The following is a 22,064-nucleotide window of genomic DNA, read 5'->3' on the forward strand; positions in this document are numbered from 1 at the left end:
GGGACGACAGAGGATGAGATGGCTGGATGGCATCACCGACTCGATGGATGTGAGTCTGAGTGAACTCCGGGAGTTGGTGATGGACAGGGAGGCCTGGCGTGCTGCAATTCATGGGGTCGCAAAGAGTTGGACAGGACTGAGCGACTGATCTGATCTGACCCTCTTTCCCCTTTGGTAACAAGTTTCTTTTTTGTTTCTTTTTTAAAAAGTTAATTAATTTTTGGCTGCCCTGGATCTTCACTGCTGCACACGGGCTTCTCTCTAGTCGTGGTGAGCAGAGGCTTCTCTCTAATTGTGGCGCACGGGCTTCTCATCAAGGTGGCTTCTCTTGTGGAGCGTCGGCTCTAGAGCAGTGGCTCACTAGTTGTGGCTCAACAGCTTAGATGCCCTGAGACATAAGAATCTTTCCAGACCAGGCATCAAACCCATGTCCCCTGCATTGGCAGATGAATTCTTGACCACTGGACCACCAGAGAAGTTTGGAACCATAAGGTTTTTTTTTTCTATATTTATAAGTTTATTTTTGTTTTGTAAGTTTATTTGCATTCCTCATTCTTTTAAAATCCATTTTTTACTGGCACAAGTAACCCATGAATATATTCTCATTGTAAGAGAAAGTTCTATACAGATAAAGACAAAAATCCCTCTGAATTCCCCGCTCCCCAACCTACTTACTCCCCTGGACATAATTGCTAATCTCAGTTATGGTTTGGTATAAATGTCCAGATTTTCTTGTTTTCATTTGAGTGATCATATTTACATAGAGAAATATATAATTTAGTGTATGTATTTGCATGAACAATGTCATGTAGCCTTCTGCAACTTCAATTTGCAGTCAGTGATATGTCTTTGAGATCTTCACATAAGACTATTGATGTGGTCTTTTCCATATGAATTTACTTCGTTCATTTATTTATTTTTTTGCTGCTACAGTGTATTTCATGGATGTGCAAAGATTTAACTAGTATCTCTAATGATAGCTTTTTAAGTTGTTTCCTTTTTTTTTTTTTTTTTTTTCAAATTTTAGACACTGCTGTAATAAACATTCTTTGATTCTTTTGTGCATACACTTGAATAACTCTCTAGGACAGATGGAAACTGGGACAGACATCCAGAAGTGAATTGCTGGCAGAAAGGCATGGACATTTCACAAAGATAGATCCTGTCAAATTCCCACCCCCTAAAGTGTTACCAGTAGACTGCCAGTGTATGGAAGAGAATCTATTTCTCTACCTTAGCTATGGACAATCTTGAATTTTTACCAGTCTTTTGCAAAGATGTAGTATCTCACTGTCATAATTATAATCGTTGTTTCATGAGAATTAGTGGCCTCTGAACACATTCATTGGCTATATGCTCTCCATCTTCTTGTTCCCTCATTAAAATGCCTTAGATGTTTCTTTTTACAAACGTGCATAATTTATGGGAAGATGTGTGTTATTTGAAGGGGTTGAAATGAGATGCTTCAATCTGGGACCCAGCCCCTCTCTACAGGTGCATTATCTGTGTGTGGGGTCTGGACTGTGGTGGGACCAGGGTTCTACCTGTGGTCTAAAAAAGTTTGGAAAGCTTGTAGTTATTAATTAGCAAATCTGATGACTTTAAAAGACAAAATCCTCTTTTCCTCTGGGGGCTTCGTGACACCAAGTCAGGTTTGATACTCACCCCTATCCTTTTACAAGGCCTGACTGTAAACTACAGTCAGCGGGTCAGCCGAGATGTTCTGGCCCCTGTTCATCCCCTTCTGAGTGGTTTTCACTCATCTACAGAAATACCAAGGGCTTTGCTGGGGTCTCCTCATCCCCGAGAGCAGATTTAAAGATTCTCCTGATGCCTTTGATCCTGTCACTTATCAGGACTCCCTTTTGTGCCCTTCACTCCTTGACTCCAATCCACACGTGTTAACCTCATTGAGATCCTCCTCTTCCCCAGCCCCACCCGTCACAACCGTCTTAGAATCTAAGGCTTCAGGAACACCTTGGGCTTAAAGGCGTGGGTGGGGCTGCAGCGAGAGCTGTTCTGTTGTGTTCTCCTCATCTGTCCCTCTCTCTCTGCTTCGCTGACCTCTGCTGGCCACACCCTCACTGCTTGCCCTCTGCCCCCTCCTCTTCCAGCCCAGGTGTTTATCCACAACTTCCTCCCTCCTGGCAGCAATCTCATCCTACAGCCTGCTTCGCCGATCTCTTTCAAGAGACGTGGGGAGCGTCTGCAATTGAACCCAAGGCCCCTGGGAAACTCGATCACCCCCACATGCTTTCTCCTGGCTCCCCACCCCGAAAATGCACTGACATGGACCAGATGAATACTTCAGTGGCCAGCCACTGGTATGTTTTTAAGTTCCCACCCGCTGTCATTTTGTCCTGAACCTGTTTATCCAGGTGAATTCTGCTTACCTTAGAAGGTGAGGTCTTGAAAACAAGAGAGAGACCAGTTCTATGCAATTCCCTCTGCACAGAGCTTAGTCCAGAACCACAAGCACTTAGGTATTTAATAAATGCTTCCTGGTGGTAGGATACTACAGGAAATCTTTTAATTGTGTATATCTTGGACTTTCTCGGACTTGTGAATTAGGTGGAAAGTAGGTGGAGTAAGGGTGAGATGCTGGTGATTATGTTTTAAAACTTTTCCCAGGGCTCAAACTTCTAATTTGCATACACATGATTGCATAGACACGTACAGGACGTCTGATTTGACAGACATTCTGATTGCCTGGTTCTGGAAAAGTGAAGTGTATTCACTTTATGCCTTGCTTTTCAAATATGAAGCATAGTCATGGGCTTCCCAGGTGGCTCACTGGTAAAGAATCTGACTCCCAGTGCAGGAGATTCAGGTTCAATCCCTGGCTCAGGAAGATCCCCTGCAGAAGGAAATGACAACACAGTCCAGGATTTTTGCCTGGAGAATCCCATGGACAGAGGAGCCTGGCGGGCTACAGTCTGTGGGGTTGCAAAGAGTCGGACACAACTGAGTGACTGAGCACATACACACAAAACATATTCAAAAAGCCAAGTCACATTTAGTCCCCAAACGAGCTGCTGTACACAAATCTGAACAAATGTGAGTGAAGTCACCCCATTCTTGGCCTCGAGTGGGTGTACTTCTGCTTTGGAGACTTGTTGTACCAAAGCAAATAAAACAGGAAGGGCAGGCTGAGGAGGGAGGAGATGCACTATACTTATATATGATTCATGTTACTGTGCAGCAGAAATCAACACCACATGGTAAAGCAATTATACTCCAATTAAAAATAAAGTAAATTTAAAAAATACAGAAAAAAGCCTCATGAAGGGCGAAGAGCATTGCCCCACCCCCCACCCCACCCCCAGACTGTCTTAGGCAGCCAGGACTCCTTCCTTTATGTCCAATTTTTAAATAATAAACTTCTACAATTTAAAGATTTGTGTAAATTTTAAAAAATTTACACAATTTAGAGTTTTAACTGTGACTCATTTGTTGGGGAGGGATGTGGAAGTGGGTGTGTCTATTGTATTATTTGAAGACTAGATAAATTAGAAGAGGCCTATAGGATTTGGGCTGCCCAGGTGGCAGTACTGGTAGAATCCACCTGGGTTCTTCCCAGGTGGCAGAACCCACCTGCCACTGCAGGAGGATTAAGAGATGCGGGTTCGATCCCTGGGTCAAGAAGATCCCCTGGAGGAGCACATGGCAACCCACTCCAGTATTCTTGCGTGGAGAATTCCATGGACAGAGGGTCTATGGGGTCGCAAAGAGTCAGACACAACTGCAGTGACGTAGTATGCACCCAGAGGATTTGGAATCAAGAAAGCTAAGAGGTTTTTTTCCTAGTTTAGGCGACTTAACCTTTCTAAGTTTTGACTCTCTTACAATAAAACAGGTGTAACGTTTTTTAAAAAAGCCTATGAGCAGATTGTTATAATGGCTCTCATAGCTTTAAGTTTAAGGCATCATCAGAGTGTCACCCCAACAATTAACCTGGGCCTGTTTGATAAGACCTAGATCTGGGGCCTGATGCATTCTAATCTTGGCCTGACCCAGTGACTCACTATGTGCCCAAGAGATGGTTGGTTTCCTTACTCAACGTTTAGAATTGTGAGATGGGAACTCTAACAGTGACCAGGTTACTGTCTGCCACTCTGATCTACTCAGAGTAAAAAGCTGCTGCATGAGTGCAGAATAGAAAACGAGCTCTGTGTTGAAAGGACTTGCCCCCAGACCACATGTCACAGCTAAAAACAAGTGCTCGGGACTTCCTGCCTCATGGTCTAGTGCCCAGGCCAGATGTTTGGTGAGAGAGGAAGTAGATGTGACCCGCTCCAGAACTGTCTGCTCTCACAAGCTGCCAGTTGGCCTGGCATCAAGGGACTTTCCTGGTTACTTAGTAAAGATCGTTTCTGCTTGGCTCCATCCGTGAATAGCCTTCTGCTGAGGACCAGGAACACTGCTGCCCAGGAGCTGGATGCTTGAGGGAGCTCGTGCCAGCCTCATAACCCTGCTCAGCCCCTGTGTGTGTTCCCGAGGCCCCTGACTTCCTGGGCTTGTCATCAGAGCAAGGCAAAGGGCCCTCCAGGAAGGACCCCTTTGGCGGATGGGAAGGGGCAGGGTCCCACTTGAGCCTGTTTCAAACAGAGCTGGGATAGGAAATCCACCTGGAAGAGAAGGAGAGGGCACAGAGAAGGCGGAGGGAGAGGGGTCTGTGTTGTTGAGGCCAGGAGAAAGAAAGTGCGCTCTCTGTCTCTTTCAACCTAATTTTTATTTCAAAATTCTTTTCCTGTCTCTCTGTCCTGGCTGTATTTTCCACTCTGCTTTCTGTTGTGCTGACTCTCAGCTTTGGTGCATGTAATCTGCTGTCAGCCTTGCCCTCTGTTTCCCACATTTGCCACATGGATCCAGGCTTTTTTTTGGTCTCTCTCTTTTTTTTGCCTTCCTGCAGTTTCCAGAACACACTTTAGAGATAGCAGTCTTCTCAGGTATTGGGTAAAATCCCTTTTTTGATTTTTTTTTGTAAGAACATACTTTTCCTTCCTCCTAGGAACTCTCTTGATCCCCCTCTGAGTTCTCCCAACCTCGCAGTTCATTTCCTCCTATGCTCACTTCTTCCTTTTCCTCCTTTCTCCTCACTGCCAGCTGTGTTTTGGTAACAGCCTTATGGAGATGCCACTCATGTATCATACCATTCTCCCACTTACAATGCACAATTCCGGGACTCGACTGGTCATCCAGTGGTTAACACTTTGCCTTCCAGTGCAGGGGGTGCATGGTCGATCCCTGGTTGGTAGCTAAGATCCCACATGCCTCCAGGCCAGAACTCCAAAACATGAAACAGAAGCAGTATTATAACAAATTCAATACAAACTAAAAATGCTCCACATAGAAAAATAAAATCTATGAAAAAATGTACGATTCGGTGGTTTTTCGTATAGTCACAGAACTGCATGCCCCTCACCCCTCAAAGAAGCCCTGCACTCATCAGCAACCACTCCTCACACCCGCACCCCCAGCCCCTGGCAACCAGTATTCTGCTTTCTGTCTCTATGACTTTGCCTGTTCTGGATACTTCATATAAATAGAATCACCATATAATATTTCATCTTTTGTGACTGGCTTCTTTCACTTAGCCTGGTTTTTCCAAGGTTCATGCATGTCATGGCACCTGTCAGTTCTTGTTCTTCTTTATTGCTGATACCCAGAAATTTTGTGCATCCATGTAGCATGGATAAGGCTGGGGCAAGTGTCAGATGTGGTAAGAGGAACATGCATTGTGAGGAAAAGAATGTAAAGCGATAGGTTATTGAAATACAGTGTGGAGCTTTGGCCAAAAATAGTGCTAAAATCATATTAAGGGCCATCAAATAATCCTGGCAGAAGACGTGGAATAAATCTCCATAATTCAGGAAGGGCCCAGGCTAGAAAACTCCTTCCATGCACATCTCAAAGCTCCCAAACTCCCTCCTCTTGTCCCTTTCTTCCTTTTTAACTCTGCTCTGTCTGCACAAAGCAGCAGCACCACCCTACTTGGAACGGTGTGCCCGTGAGGTTGTCCCCGTGCCTGGGAACTTCAGTTCAGTCTTGGTCGAGAAAGAGGGACGTGCTTTCTTTACTGGGAACTTGCAAGGGCTCACATGAGAAAGCACTAGTCAATAGATAGGTTGAATTGGCTTCTTATGGTAACAAAAGATTTTATTGACTCAGGAGGAGATGAAAATGGCCGAAGATATTGAGGGGCAACAACTTAGAGACTAATTGGCATTGGGGTCTGATGTCGTAACTAGTCACTCAAGAGCCAGCAGGCACAGGATCAGGGAGTAAATGTTGGTAGGCGTGGGTGGAGGGAATCGAGGAAATGGGGTCTTGAATTTTCTTCATTTCCAGGGCAGAGGTCCAGCCTCCAATGCAGCTGTTGTAAATGGGAACAGCCTCCGGTGCAACTGTGGTAAACAGGAAGAGCTGTCGAGGAGTAGATCCACTGGTGTTAATATGAACCAGAAGCTGGGAAGCTGAGAAAGGGATAGAGGAGCAGGACGGAAGAGTGCTCCTCTTGCAAAAATATCTCAGAAATTATATTAATCATAACAAAATCCAATCAACTGAAATTTCAAGAACTTGATCCATGTGGCTCTAAAACATTAATATACAAAGAGAGAGACAGAGCATTTTCAAGCTCTGAGATGGCTGATGCTAGGATATTTTGAGGTTGGATTGGAAAGAAAGCAGCAAAGTCAAGGTGTGGTTTGCCATGCTCCATTGGCAGCTGACACTTCTGCTGGGAACTCTGAAATCCTGAGGCTCGAGCCCATCCCAAAGGACCTCATCCGCCTGCCACGTTCTCTAAAGAGCCCATGTGATGTTGCTCATGCCCCGGAGTTTGACAGAGTTCACAGTGACAGTTCTTTTATTCGTAGTCTCCTGTGAGCCCGGAGAGGGCAATGGCACCCCACTCCAGTACTCTCGCCTGGAAAATCCCATGGGCGGAGGAGCCTGGTGGGCTGCAGTTCATGGGGTTGCTAAGAGTCGGACACGACTGAGCGACTTCACTTTCACTTTTCCTTTCCCAAGTTGAAGAAGGAAATGGCAACCCACTCCAGTGTTCTTGCCTGGAGAGTCCCAGGGACGGGGGAGCCTGGTGGGCTGCCGTCTATGGGGTCACACAGAGTTGGACACGACTGAAGTGACTTAGCAGCAGCAGCCTGTGAGCCCAGGACCCACGTGTGCATCCCCAGAAGTGGGCAGGAGCAGGGATGCTCCCCACCACCACATAGTGTTCTGAATCCCTGCACTCCCTTAAAGAGGGAGCGGGCAGGTATTAGTGCTACTGACAGTGGGAGTCAGCTGGGTAGAGGGGGCACAGAGCCATGAATAGAATAATCATGGTCCTGCCTGTGAACTGAATGTGCCTCCGCCTCCCCTCCACAATTAACATGTTGAAATCTTGACCTTCAGGGTGATGGTGTGGCCTCTGGGAGGTGAGTAGGTCGTGGATTAGCGTCTTTATGGAGACCCCAGAGAACTCCCTCACCCCTTTCATCTTGTGAGGACACAGCAAGCAGACAGCTGTCTATAAATAAGAAAGTGAGTCCTTACTTACCACTGCCTTAAAATTTTTTAGATTTTCTAAACAATTTTTAAAAGTTACTTTCCATTTACATTTATTACAAAACATTAGCTATACTCCCCGTGTTATATAATCCTTGAGCCTATCTCACGCCCAGCAGTTTGTCTGTCCTACTCTCTCACCCTCATATTGCCGCCCCCACCTTCCCAGTGGTAACTGCTCGTTTGTCTTCTGTATCTGTGACTCTGCTTCTTTTTTTGTTGTTATGTTCACTGGGTTTTTTTTTTTTTTTTTTTGGTTCCACATGTAAGTGATGGTGTGTGGTGGTAGTCTTTCTCCACCTGGCTTATTTCACTCAGCATAATGTCTTCTAAGTCCATCCATGTTGGTGCAAATGGCAAGATTTCTTTCTTTCTTTTTTTTAAAATGGCTGAGTAGTGTTCATTGTGTATATGTACACACACATCTTCTTTGGGAGACGAAAATGACCACCCACTCTAGTATTCTTGCATGGGAAAGCCCATGGACAGAGGAGCCTGGCGGGCTACAGTCTATGGGGTTGCAAAGAGTTAGACACAACTGAGCGACTGAACAGCAACAACACAGATGTGCTCTTTAACCACTCATTTGTTGATGGACACTCAGATTACTTCGGTACCTTGGCAATTGTAAATAATGTTGCTGTGAACAATGGATACATGTCTTTTTAAATTATTATTATTATTATTATTATTTTTAGATATATACCCAGGAGTAAAATTGCTGGGTCATATGGCAGTTCTAGGGCTGCTCTGGTGGCTCCGCTGGCAAAGAATCTACCTGCAATGTGGGAGACCGGGGTTCGATCTCTGGGTTGGGAAGATCACCTGGAGGAGGGAAAGGCTACCACTCTAGTATTCTGGCCTGGAGAATTCCATGGGCTGTATAGTCTATGGGGTTGTAAAGAGTTGGACACAACTGAGCAAATTTCACTTTAGCAGCTGCCTGGCTAGCTCAGTCAGCATGAGACTCTTAATCTCAGGGTCATGGGTTCAAGCCCCATTTTGGGCTTCTCTGGTGGCTCAGATAGTAAAGAATCTGCCTGAAATGCAGGCAACCCAAGTTTGATCCCTGGGTCTGGAAGATCCCCTGGAAGAAGAAATGGCAATCCACTCCAGTATTCTTGCCTGAAGAATTCCATGGACAGAGGAGCCTGGAGGGCTACAGTCCAAGGGGTCGCAAAGAGTCAGACATGACTGACTGACTAACACTACTACATATGGTAGTTCTCTTTTTAGTTTTTAAAGAAGTCTTCTTACTGTTTTCCACAGTGGCTGCTCCAATTTACATTTCTATCAAAAGTATATGAGGGTTCCTTTTTCTCGCCAATATTTGTTATTTGTGTCCTTCTTTGATAATAGCCATTCTGACAGATATGGACTAACATCTCATATTTCATTGTGGTTTTGATTTGCATTTCTCTGATGATTAGCCATGTTGAGCATCTTTTCATGTGTCTGTTGGCCATCTGCATTTCGTCTTTAGAAAAATGTCTATTCAGTTCTGCCCAGTAAAAAAATTTTTTCTCCCCATTTTTAAATTGAATTGTTTGGGATTTTTTTTTTTGATGTTGATTTATATGAACTGTTTATATATGTGTGATGAAAGTGAAAAGTGAAAGTATAGTCGCTCAGTCATGTCCAACTCTTTGCGACCCCATGGACTGTAGCCTACCAGGCTCCTATGTATGATGTTGAATCACTTATCATTTGCAGATATTTTCTCCCATTCAATAGGTTGTCTTTTTGTTTTGTTAGTGGTTTCCTTTGCTGAGTAAGAGCTTTTAAGTTTAATTGGGTCCCATTTGCTTATTTTTGCTTTTATTTTCTAAAGTTTATAAGATAGATCTTAAAAGATACTGCTGTGATTTGTGGCAAAGAGTGTTCTGTCTGTGTTTTCTTCTAGGAGTTTTATAGTATTCAGTCTTACATTTTAGGTCTTTAATCCGTTTTGAGTTTATTTCTGTGTATGGTGTTAGAGAGTGTTCTAATTTCATTCCTTTACATGCAGCTGTCCAGTTTTCCCAGCACCACTTATTGAAGAGACTCTTTTTTGCATTGTGTATTCTTGCCTCCCTTGTCATAGATTAGTTGACCACAAGTGCATGGATTTATTTCTGGACTCTACTCTCCTCCACTGATCCACGTGTCTGTTTTGTGACAGTACCATGCTATTTTGATTACTGTAGCTTGCTTTTGATACTACTGAAGTCAGGGAGTTTGTGAATTTGCAGATGTCTTGACCTTGGATTTCCAGCCTCTAGAACTGTGAGAAGTAAATACCTGTTGTTGATAAAATCCCAGGTTATGGTTTTCTGTTACAGCAGCTGGTATGGACTAAGACAGGTGTGCTCATGCCGTTTGGAGTGTGTGGCAGCAACAGGCATTAAATACATCTTTTGCTATAATTGCAGGAAGGGCTATAAAGACGCTAAAGGGAAGAGTGTACTCAAAGACTAAAGGGGAGAGTGTACTCTATGGGCCCCTCCCTGAATTGGAAAATTGCTCTTCCCATGTTCAGAGCCAGACTTTGTTTCTGGATCAGCTCCCTGGGGCCTGGGTCTTTCTTCCTTTTCAATGAGTTCCCAGTCCTCTTGCAAGTAAAATTCTTTCAGGCCACCCCAGTTCAGTTCAATTCAGTTCAGTCACTCAGTCGTGTCCGACTCTTTGCGACCCCGTGAATTGCAGCACGCCAGGCCTCCCTGTGCATCACCAACTCCTGGAGTTCACTCAGACTCACGTCCATTGAGTCAGTGATGCCATCCAGCCATCTCATCCTCTGTCGTCCCCTTCTCCTCCTGCCCCCAATCCCTCCCAGCAGCAGAGTCTTTTCCAATGAGTCAACTCTTCGCATGAGGTGGCCAAAGTATTGGAGTTTCAGCTTTAGCATCATTCCTTCCAAAGAAATCCCAGGGCTGATCTCCTTCAGAATGGACTGGTTGGATCTCCTTGCAGTCCAAGGGACTCTCAAGAGTCTTCTCCAACACCACAGTTCAAAAGCATCAATTCTTTGGCGCTCAGCCTTCTTCACAGTCCAACTCTCACATCCATACGTGACCACAGGAAAAACCATAGCCTTGACTAGACGGACCTTTGTTGGCAAAGTAATGTCTCTGCTTTTCAATATGCTATCTAGGTTGGTCATTACTTTCCTTCCAAGGAGTAAGCGTCTTTTAATTTCATGGCTGCGGTCACCATCTGCAGTGATTTTGGAGCCCAAAAAAATAAAGTCTGACACTGTTTCCACTGTTTCCCACCCCAACATGTCCCAAAATCTGCCCAGGTATATCCCACCACAAGATAAGGTTACAGTCTGAACTCAAGTGGAGGTCCCTATTATGTGACAGGAATTTTAAAAGTTTTCTGTTTCTTTTATTTTTAAATTATGGTTTTAAAAATACATAACATGAAAGTTGTCATCTTAACCATTTTTATATACATGGTTCAGTAGCATTTCCTGGGCTTCCCTGGTGGCTCAGGTGGTAAAGAATCTACCTGCATTTAGGGAGACTTGGGTTCAGTTCCTGGGTTGGGAAGATCCCCTGGAAAAGGGAAAGGTAACACCCTCTAGTATTTTGGCCTGGAGAGTTCCATGGACTGTATAGTCCGTGGGGTGGCAAAGAGTCGCACATGACTGAGCAACTTTCACTTTCAGTAGCATTAAGTACATTCATATTGTTGTACAACCATCACCACCATTTATCTCCAGAATTTTCCCATCTTTTCAAGTGGAAACTCTGTGCTCATCAAGTAAAACTCCATATTCCTCTTCCCCTGGTAACACCATTCTACTGTCTATCTCTATGCATTTGACTATTCTAAGAACCTTATATAGTAAAATCATATGTATTTATATTTCTGTGTCTGGCTTATTTCACTTGCCATAGTGTTTTCAAGGCTCATCTATGTTGTAGCATGTGTCAGAAGTATGTGTGTGTGCATGTGTGTTTAACCCATCATGCCAAGGTTTTATTGTTCTTTGCAGCCTCTATTGCAGGCAGTAAGTCTCACTTCAGTCTTATTCTACATACAAACTCAGAAGACTCATGGTAGGAAGGCTTTCTGGTGATGACAAAGCCCATAGAATAAACCCTCCACTCTCAAGCACCTGTAACAGGTACGTTTCTTTATATGTCAGTTTCCACAGAGAATTGAGGTACTTTCAGGCATTGCTGGCAAGAGTTCAAAGCAGCTTAACAACTAAGGAGGAGGACTTTGTAACATTTAATAAACATCAATGGGTCTCATTAAACTGAAATGAAGGTGTCAGAAGGTCTGCATGCCCTTTGATCCAGCAACTCAGCTTAGACTAATTTATTCTGAAGAAACAACCTCCCAGATGCAGAATGCCACATGAAAAACATTATTGATTGTGGAATTTTTTATAATAGCGAAACCCTGAAAGCACAACCAAAGTTTTTGTCCATAAGAGACTGGTTGAATCCATCATGGAGCAGTCATGTTATGGAGTATTGTGCAGCTATAAAAAAGAATGACTGAATCTGTATGAACTGGTGTGTAGGGATTTATAGGCTATATCATTAAGTGAAAAAGCAATGTGGAAAAGAATATATAAAACATGGTACCATTTAAGAAAAAAAAAAAAGTTTGTGGGGAGATGAGTATGTGTGTGTTTTCTTGTTTCCACCAGAATCACAGGACAGGTAAACCAGAAACAAATGAAGATTACCTATAAAGCATAGGTGTGAGTGGAGTGGAAGGAATACAGATGAGAGTAATAGTTTTCACTTCTTTGAGGTTATAAGTATTTAACACATCAAATTAAGTCTAAGAGGAATTTTAAAAAACCCTTGAAGCTGAATGTGAACAGAAATAAAGGGATCTATGCGGTTAGCAAACTGATAGTGTAACAACACAGATAAGAACTACATGTAACTTTTGAACCTTGTGTTCTGACTTGTGCTCCTGCTCAGTTGCTCAGTCCTGTCTGGCTCTTTATGACCCCATGAGCTGCACCTGGAATTCCCCAGGCAAGAATACTGGAGTGGGTTGTCATTTCCTTTTCCAGGGGATCTTCTGGACCCAGGAATAAAACTCATGTCTCCTGCATTGGCAGGTGGTTCTTTATCACAGAGCCACCAAAGAAGCCCCATGCTCTGACTAGTGGGATATATTCTCTGAGGAGAAGACCTGAAAGAGTGTATGCATTAGGCTAGTAATTGAGAGTAATATTGGGGTCATCGTGTGAACCTCTCTTGTGCATGTTGTAGGACACAGCAACTGAGTCAATGTTTTAATCGTGTGCGGGTGACCTAAAGCTCTCATTGTAGTGGGGGAGAAGCAACGTAGAATGGAGGTAAATATGATCCTGCATGAGAAATGGAGGTATCAGTAGGCATTCATGGTGTTCCAGTTCAATCCACTGTTAAAGACAAAGGGGAATATTAGTTAAAGCTGTGAAAACATATTTTATTCAGTAACTAGTGACTGTGAGGAAAAGAACTGAGATCGTGTTCTTTCTTTCTTTCTTTGTGGCTGCTCTGGGTCTTTGTCATTGCGCATAGGCTTTCCCTAGCTGCGGCGAGTGGGAGCTACTCTCCATTGCAGTGCTTGGCATTCCGCTGTGGTGGCTTCTCTTAGTGTGGCGCACGGGGTCTAGGGCGGCAGGCTTCAGTCGTCGTGGCACACGGGCTTAGTTGCCCTGCTGCACATGGGATCTTCCCAGACCAGGGATCGAACCCATGTCCCCTGTATTGGCAGGTGGGTTCTTAACCACTGCACCACCAAGGAAGTCCAGTGTCTTTGTTTTTAGAAGATACTAAGACTTAAGGTGAAATGCCCCAATATCTGCAACTTATTTTCAAATAAAAGAGAGAAAGGGAAAGGGGAAGAGGAAGGAGGAGGGAGAAGAGGGGAGCGGGAGAAGGAGGGGTGAGGAGAGAGGGAGAGGGCAAATGTGGCAAAAAGTTAACGACTCTTTGAATCTGGTGACAGGTATACAGCTATTCTTTTTCCTTTTATTTTTTTGCATGATGATAGTGTAATAGTGTTAGTCGCTCAGTCATGTCTCTTTGTGACTCCATGGACTGTTGCCCTCCAGGCTCCTCTGTCCATGGAATTCTCCAGGCAAGAATACTGAAGTGGGTTGCCATTTCCTCCTCCAGGGCATCTTTCTGACCCAGGGATTGAACCCAGGTCTCTTGCACTGCAGGCAGATTCTTTACTATCTGAGCCACCAGGGAAGCCCATATAGAAGGAAGGGAAGCCACATGTTAGGAGATTTATTAGAATAAATTCCATCATAAATCATATAAAATAACCATTTTTTGAAAGACATCCATGAAGACCACCTGAGGACAAACTCGCAGAGATGCCTCCAAGAAGCCAGACAAATAAGTTACCAATCCCAAAGTGAAGGCTGGAGGAGAAAGGGACACAAATTTGTGAATAAAAATATTGTGCAGTGATCATCATGGGGGGTGAGGGGCGGGGGGATGGAGGTGATGTGGATGCACAGCCACTGCTTGTTTCTGAGGGACAGCTGTGTGAGGCATGGTTGGGCGGGCAAGCGCCTCCTCTGTGTGGACACAGCAGACTCGAGGGTGGGGCTGGGCATGTACAGCTCTTCTTGTACTATTCTTTCACTTTGCTGTAGGAGAGATATTTTTAAAATAAAAACTTGGGAGAAAAAGTTTTCCTAGCAGAAGTCACCTATCAATGAGAAACATGGTAAGACATCAAGGGCAAGAAAATCTCTCTAGGTTGATCGGCAGGACCCCGGAAGCAGCAGACATGCCCCCTGGCACTTCAGCATCGTTTAGATTGTCTTCCAATCTGTGTGCCCAGCAGTCCGTCGTGGTGAGCAGAGCAGAGCTGACAGCAGACAGGGATGTGAGATGGGCCCTTTCCCCACGGTGGGCTAACAAGACGAGCCGAGGCCAGGTTGGTAGACCAGCTGGCCAAGGGCAGAGGTTCCTTCTGTACAGTAAGAAAGGAGGAAGTCAGGTGCCAGTTCAAGCTTGGACAACTTATTTGGGTCTTATTTGAAAACTGGGGGAAATATAGTCTCTTTATTTATGCAACAGAGATCAAATAAGATCTTGTACAAGGCAAAACAGTCTTCACAGATTTTTCTTATTATCTTGTTTTGCAGATTATCTCATTTCATTTTATAGATTTTTAATTCTGGAAATATAGCTTTTTTCATATCTGGGTTGTTACAGATACCCTTGCTCTTTGTAGTTCTTTGTAGTTCTATTACAGTTTCTAATACAGAATTTATGATCTTTCTATTTCACATGATTCCCATCAAAAAAGAAAAAAAAAGAAGCACTATGTCTAAAAGGGTCTTTGCCATGTTGTTGAATCCTGCTAACTCTTTAGGAGTCAGAAAGGGAAAGTGAAAGGGAAGTCATTCAGTTGTATCCGACTCTTTGTGACTCCATGGACTGTAGCCCACCAGGCTTCTCCATCCATGGGGTTTTCCAGGCATGGAAATACTGGAGTAGGTTGCCATTTCCTTCTCCAGGGGATCTTCCCCACCCAGGGATCAAACCCAGGTCTCCTGCATTGAAGGCAGACACTTTACCCTCTGAGCCACCAGGGAAGTCCTCAAGGAGTCAGAAGCAGAGGCCTTCTTTTCTGACTGGGCTTCACTGAGAACTGATTGTATATTTCAAACTTGTTTTTCTTTCACTATCGGTATGCTTTCAGGGCCTGGTGCAGTAGGACACTTTCATACTAAGACATGCTTTCTGGGTGAATCAGCCTAATGTATAGTAAGAAATATTCCTGGAAGCCATTCCTACACTAGGGAGGCTGATAACAACCATACACCCAAGTGATTGTGAACCACATGGGGTCCCACCAAACCCAATAGGATGTATCCCTAAGTCAACTAACTTCCCCTTAGCTGGAATCCAAAAGGCCATAGCTTTCCAATGTATCTGTGCAAGGAGAAGGAGGATGGAGAGAAACCCAAGAGGAAAGACAATGATCTTAATGAATTACAGTTAAAATATCTTACTTTAAAGAGAGAAAGGGGGAGAGATGGTCAGGGAAAATTCCTTAGTGTTACATTTAACAGGAGGTAGAGAGGTCCATCAGGCAGTCAAAAATGTGGGTCTGATGAGATAGTGAATGGTAATACAGAGGTTAAGGATGTCGTTTCACAATCATAGCTGCATGAGTGGATGAATTCCCCAAATGGAAGAAAAGAGAACTGAGGGAGAATATTGGGCAATGCCTAAATTTCATTGGGAGGTATAGGGGAAGAGATGGCTATAAAATCTTAGTCCAAGACACTGATTACAGACAGGATATGAAGAATGAAGACAGGTTGGTTTGGGTTTTGTCATTGGTAACAGAAAGACTTTTGATAATACATACATTGTAATATTTAAGATGAGCTATAAACCTGTATTTATAGCTCTTCTACAATTATAAAACCAAAACATATTAAGTACAAGCAGAACTACAAAACTCAAAAAATAGAAATTGACATTCTGCATGACAGATGGTATTGTTTTGCTGAAATAAAATTGCTGCTATTGGCGTTAATAGTAGAAAATCTATTTATATGGTTTAGATTTCTCTTGTTTTGTTATTTTGATTTTGAGCATACTTCCCATCATTTGGGTAATTGTCATGATATCTCTGGTGATATTTTTCCTTTTTGACAGAGTTTATTTTATATCCCCTATCCATTATTTAGAAGAGACCGTCTAATGCTGCATCTCAAATATGATGGCAAAAGTATCAGATAACAACATTTATTCATTGAGTGTTCCCTATACCCACTAATGGCTTCCCATGTGGCTCAGTGGGTAAAGAATCCTCCTGTAATGCAGGAGTGAAGGAAATGTGGGTTCAATACCTGGATCAGGAAGATTCCCTGTAGAAGGACATGGCAACCCACTCCAGTATTCTTGCCTGGAGAATCCCATGGACAGAGAGGTGCTTATAGGGCTATAGTCCATGGAGTCACAAAGAGTTGGACACGACTTAGCAACTGAACAACAACAACTGTCAAAAAAAAAAAATGTCTGTGTCAACCTTTCCACATCAAAGCCCTTATGGGAGTCAGCGTACAAGGAGTATGGGTGTGGAAGTCGGACAGTTTAGAATTTGGTGATGCTCTCACTAGCAAAACATTGGGAAGTTATTCAATCACTTGTTTTTCTCATCTGTAGAGAAGTGTTATGATGATTAAATGAAGTTATGTAGCTAAAATGCCTCAAGCTGCCTGACACATAGCTGGTGTTCAGTAATAGTAGCTATTATCAGTTTTAGACATTTAGTAGGGCTAGGATAAATGTGGAACTCAAAATGCTGGTAGATTAGGTAAGTAAGGCTCAGCAGTGTGATAGGTCTGGACCAATCAAACTAAGGGCGGGCATTGGCACTTAGGATGATTCAATCTGTATCCAGGTTGTTGCTTGTTCTAAATTTTTGCAATGTGATGTCCTGCTGTGTTTGTGGCTAGATAATGCACCTGCCCCCCAGCTGTTCAAAAACCCAGAGTCACTTACTCATCACATCTTTTTGTAAATTTCATTATCAATTTTGGGGAAAGGCTTTGGTACACAATCCATTCCTGGGAGGTAACGTGATTATTTCCTTCATCTTTGAGGATGATAATCCTTTTGGGTTTCTCTGGACTTTCTTCTTTTAGTCTTCTTAAAGAACTAATTTCTATTCTTTTTGTTGTTGGTGGTGTTGTCATTGTTAGTCTGAAGAGTTCAGTCCTAATCATGCAGGAGCAGAGATTAAGTTCACGCAGACCTGATTTCATCCTGGGTCTGTCACTTCACTGTTGCTTGATCTTTGTGAGTATGAGTTTCCCCTGCTGGCAAATAAGGAACAACAAAGCTCACCTCCTGAATTGTTAGGAGGATCAAAGGACAAATGGCTGTGAAACCCTGGACCCTTCAGCACTGTTCACATCTTCCTAAGTTCTCCCACCCCACTTAGAGAGCTCTTTGCAAGATCAGCAGTTCTTTGACATACAAAAAAAGCATTTCTAATTCCTGTTTGGAAAATATGAAAAACGATAGCACCAAGCTGAGTTTTAACCGCACTTGAGAATTGGAGAGGAGTTTTAAATTGGAAGCTTACTTTATTCAGGATGAAGAAATACTGAAATCAAGAGGGGAAAATCTGCTGCTAACGTAAATACATAATTATTACCATAATTTCTTTCTTTATTTAAAACTGAGGAGTACAACTAAAACACAAATGATTTCCAAAGATTGTCTGCAAATGCATTTAGCATGAGGCGGACAGTGCAGGGGCCCTGCCTCTAATGAGCTCTAGAGTCTCAGCAGGTTCCCCCTCCCTCTCTGCTCAGTTTCCCACCATAAAATGAGTTGGTTGTGCTTAACTGGGAAGAGGAGCGGGGCTCGGGTATGTGTGGGATGTTTCTGCTCTCACAGGGGTGATGGGTATATGGTAACCAGCTTCCCAGTTAGCCCCCACCGACCCCTAGCTCTCTGGGCACCTCCTCCCCAATATTGCAGCAAGATTGATCTGTATGACCATCTACAAAAGTGAGGGCCATTCATCTATCGATGGACACTTAAGTTGCTTCCTTGTCCTGGCTATTGTAAATAGGGCTGCAGTGAGCATTGGGGTGCATGTGTCTTTTTGAATTATGGTTTCCTCAGGGTAAATGCCCAGGAGAGGGTTGCTGCATCATAAGATACCTCTATTTTTAGTTCTTTAAGGAACCTCCATACTCTTCTCCATAGTGGTTAAGGGTTGGTGGGAGGGGGGTCCAAGAGGGAGGAGATATATCTGATTCACTTTGTTGTCCAGCAGAAATTAACACAACATTGTAAAGCAGTTGTACTCCAATTAAAAAAAAAGTGAGGGCCAATCATTCTGAAATAAGGTTAGGAAAGGTACCATGGCCTCTGTCTTGGGCTTCCTCTCTCCTTTCTCCCCCTCCTGTTCTATCTCTCTGTCTTTCTCTCCACTTGATCTGTGGAAACCCTACTGTGAACAGCTCTAGGAAGAGGTTCACATGATGAGGGGCTGAAGCCTCCTGCAAACCGGCTGTGTGTGTGAACTTGGAAGCTGGCCCTCCAGTTCAGTCAGCTCACACCTTGACTGCAGGCTCATGAGAGACCCTGAGCCTGGAGCACCCAGCCAAGCTGCTCCCAGGTTCCTGAGCTACAGAATCTGTGTGATAACATCAATAAGTGGATATTTGTTTTAGGATGCTAAGTTTGGAGTGATTGGTTTTTCAGCAATTGGAAACTAATATAGGATACTGATCATGATCTAGTCGCTAAGTCGTATCTGACCCTTGCGACCCCATGGTCTGTAGCCTGCCAGGCTCATCTGTCATCCATGGGATTCTCCAGGCAAGAATACTGGAGTGGGTTGCCATTTCCTTCTCCAGTATAGGATGCTACTGGCTTTTAATTAGTAGAGTCAGGAATACGAAGTGTCCTGCTGTCTGTAGGACAGTCCTGCTCCCCAGATTTCTGTGTTGGAATCTAATCTGCAAAAGAGATGGTATTTACAGGTGGGGCCTTTGAGAGGTGATTAGATCATGAGAGTGGAGCCTACATCAGTGGGGTTAATGCTCTTACAAAGAGACCTCAGAGAGCTCTCACTCCTCCTGCCACGGGAAGACACAGGGAGAAGACAGCTGTCTATGAGCCAGGAAGTGGGCCTTCACCAGACACTGCATCTGCCAGTGTCTTGATCTTGGACTTTCAGCCTCCATAGCTGTGAGATATAATTGTTATGGTTTAAGTTGCACAGTCCATGGTATTTTTGTTAAAGCAACACGAATGGACTAAGACACACCCCCAGTGTGGAGACCAGGTCTCTCCCAACACTGGCACAACCTCTCTCAGCTTGAAATATGTATGATTATCTTTGGTGAGTATCCAGTAGCCCAGTGATTCTTTTTTTTAATCTATTCTAAGAAATCCTGGCAGATGTGAACAAAATTATGTACAAGAGTATCTCTTGTCCTTTTGTTTGCAAAACTTATTGAAAATAACCTAAATATCTACCAACAGAGGATTGTAAGTTGTAGCACATCTGAAATATTATGCAACTCCTAACAAAAATGAAGTCAATCTATGTGTAATGCCATAAAATGAGCTCAAATGCCAAAGAATGCTCAAACTATCACACAATTGTGCTCATCTCACACGCTAGTAAAGTAATGCTCAAAGTTCTCCAAGCCAAGCTTCAACAGTAAGTGAACCGTGAACTTCCAGATGTTCAAGCTGGATTTAGAAAAGGCAGAGAAACAAGAGATCAAATTGCCAACATCCGTTGGATCATCAAAAAAGCAAGAGTTCCAGAAAAATATCTATTTCTGCTTTATTGACTATGCCAAAGCCTTTTCTGTGTGGATCACATCAAACTGTGGAAAATTCTGAAAGGGATGGAAATATCAGACCACCTGACCTGCCTCTTGAGAAATCTGTATGCAGGTCAAGAAGCAATAGTTAGAACTGGACGTGGAACAGTAGACTGGTTCCAAATCGGGAAAGGAGTACGTCAAGGCTGTATATTGTCACCCTGCTTATTTAACTTATATACAGAGGAAAACAACAGAATGGGAAAGGCTAGAGATCTCTTTAAGAAAATTAGAGATACCAAGGGAACATTTCATGCAAAGATGGACTCGATAAAGGACAGAAATGGTATGGACCTAACAGAAGCAGAAGATATTAAGAAGAGATGGCAAGAATACACAGAAGAACTGTACAAAAAAGATCTTCATGACCCAGATAATCACAATGGTGTGATCACTCACCTACAGCCAGACATCCTGGAATGTGAAGTCAAGTGGGCCTTAGGAAGCATCACTATGAACAAAGCTAGTGGAGGTGATGGAATTCCAGTGGAGCTATTTCAAATCCTCAAAGATGATGCTGTGAAAGTGCTGCACTCAATCTGCCAGCAAATTTGGAAAACTCAGCAGTGGCCACAGGACTGGAAAAGGTCAGTTTTCATTCCGATCCTAAAGAAAGGCAATGCCAAAGGATGCTCAAACTACTGCACAATTGCACTCATCTCACATGCTAGTAAAGTAATGCTCAAAATTCTCCAAGCCAGGCTTCAGCAATACGTGAACTGTGAACTTCCTGATGTTCAAGCTGGTTTTAGAAAAGGCAGAGGAACCAGAGATCAAATTGCCAACATCCGCTGGATCATGGAAAAAGCAAGAGAGTTCCAGAAAAACATCTATTTCTGCTTTATTGACTATGTCAAAGCCTTTGACTGTGTGGATCACAATAAACTGTGGAAAATTCTGAAAGAGATGGGAATACCAGACCACCTGATCTGCCTATGAGAAATTTGTATGCAGGTCAGGAAGCACAGTTAGAACTGGACATGGAACAACAGACTGGTTCCAAATAGGAAAAGGAGTACGTCAAGGCTGTATATTGTTACCCTGCTTATTTAACTTATATGCAGAGTACATCATGAGAAACAGTGGACTGGAAGAAGCACAAGCTGGAATCAAGATTGCCGGGAGAAATATCAATAACCTCAGATATGCAGATGACACCACCCTTATGGCAGAAAGTGAAGAGGAACTCAAAAGCCTCTTGATGACAGTGAAAGTGGAGAGTGAAAAAGTTGGCTTAAAGCTCAACATTCAGAAAACGAAGATCATGGCATCCATTCCCATCACTTCATGGGAAATAGATGGGGAAACAGTGGAAACAGTGTCAGACTTTATTTTTTTGGGCTCCATAATTAGTGCAGATGGTGACTGCAGCCATGAAATTAAAAGATGCTTACTCCTTGGAAGGAAAGTTATGACCAACCTAGACAGCATATTCAAAAGCAGAGACATTACTTTTCCAACAAAGGTTCATCTAGTCAAGGCTATGGTTTTTTTTGTGGTCATGTACGGATGTGAGAGTTGGACTGTAAATGAGGGCTGAGCACCGAAGAATTGATGCTTTTGAACTGTGGTGTTGGAGAAGACTCTTGAGAGTCCCTTGGACTGCAAGGAGATCCAACCAGTCCATTCTGAAGGAGATCAGCCCTGGGATTTCTTTGGAAGGAATGATGCTAAAGCTGAAACTCCAATACTTTGGCCACCTCATGCGAAGAGTTGACTCATTGGAAAAGACTCTGCTGCTGGGAGGGATTGGGGGCAGGAGGAGAAGGGGACGACAGAGGATGAGATGGCTGGATGGTGTTACTGACTCGATGGACGTGAGTCTGGGTAGTGAACTCCGGGAATTGGTGATGGGTAGGGGGGCGTGGCGTGCTGTGATTCATGGGGTCACAAAGAGTTGGACATGACTGAGTGACTGAACTGAACTGAACTGAACTGAACAGAGTACATCATGAGAAACATTGCGCTGGATGAAGCACAATCTGAAATAAAGATTGCTGGGAGAAATATCAATAACCTCAGATATACAGATGACAGCAACCTTATGGCAGAAAGCGAAGAAGAACTAAAGAGCTTCTTGATGAAAGTGAAAGAGGAGAGTGAAAAAGTTGGCTTAAAACTCAGCATTCAAAAACTAAGGTCATGGCAT

The sequence above is a fragment of the Bos indicus genome, chromosome 13, assembly GCF_029378745.1.
Source record: "Bos indicus isolate NIAB-ARS_2022 breed Sahiwal x Tharparkar chromosome 13, NIAB-ARS_B.indTharparkar_mat_pri_1.0, whole genome shotgun sequence".
Lineage (NCBI taxonomy): Eukaryota > Metazoa > Chordata > Mammalia > Artiodactyla > Bovidae > Bos > Bos indicus.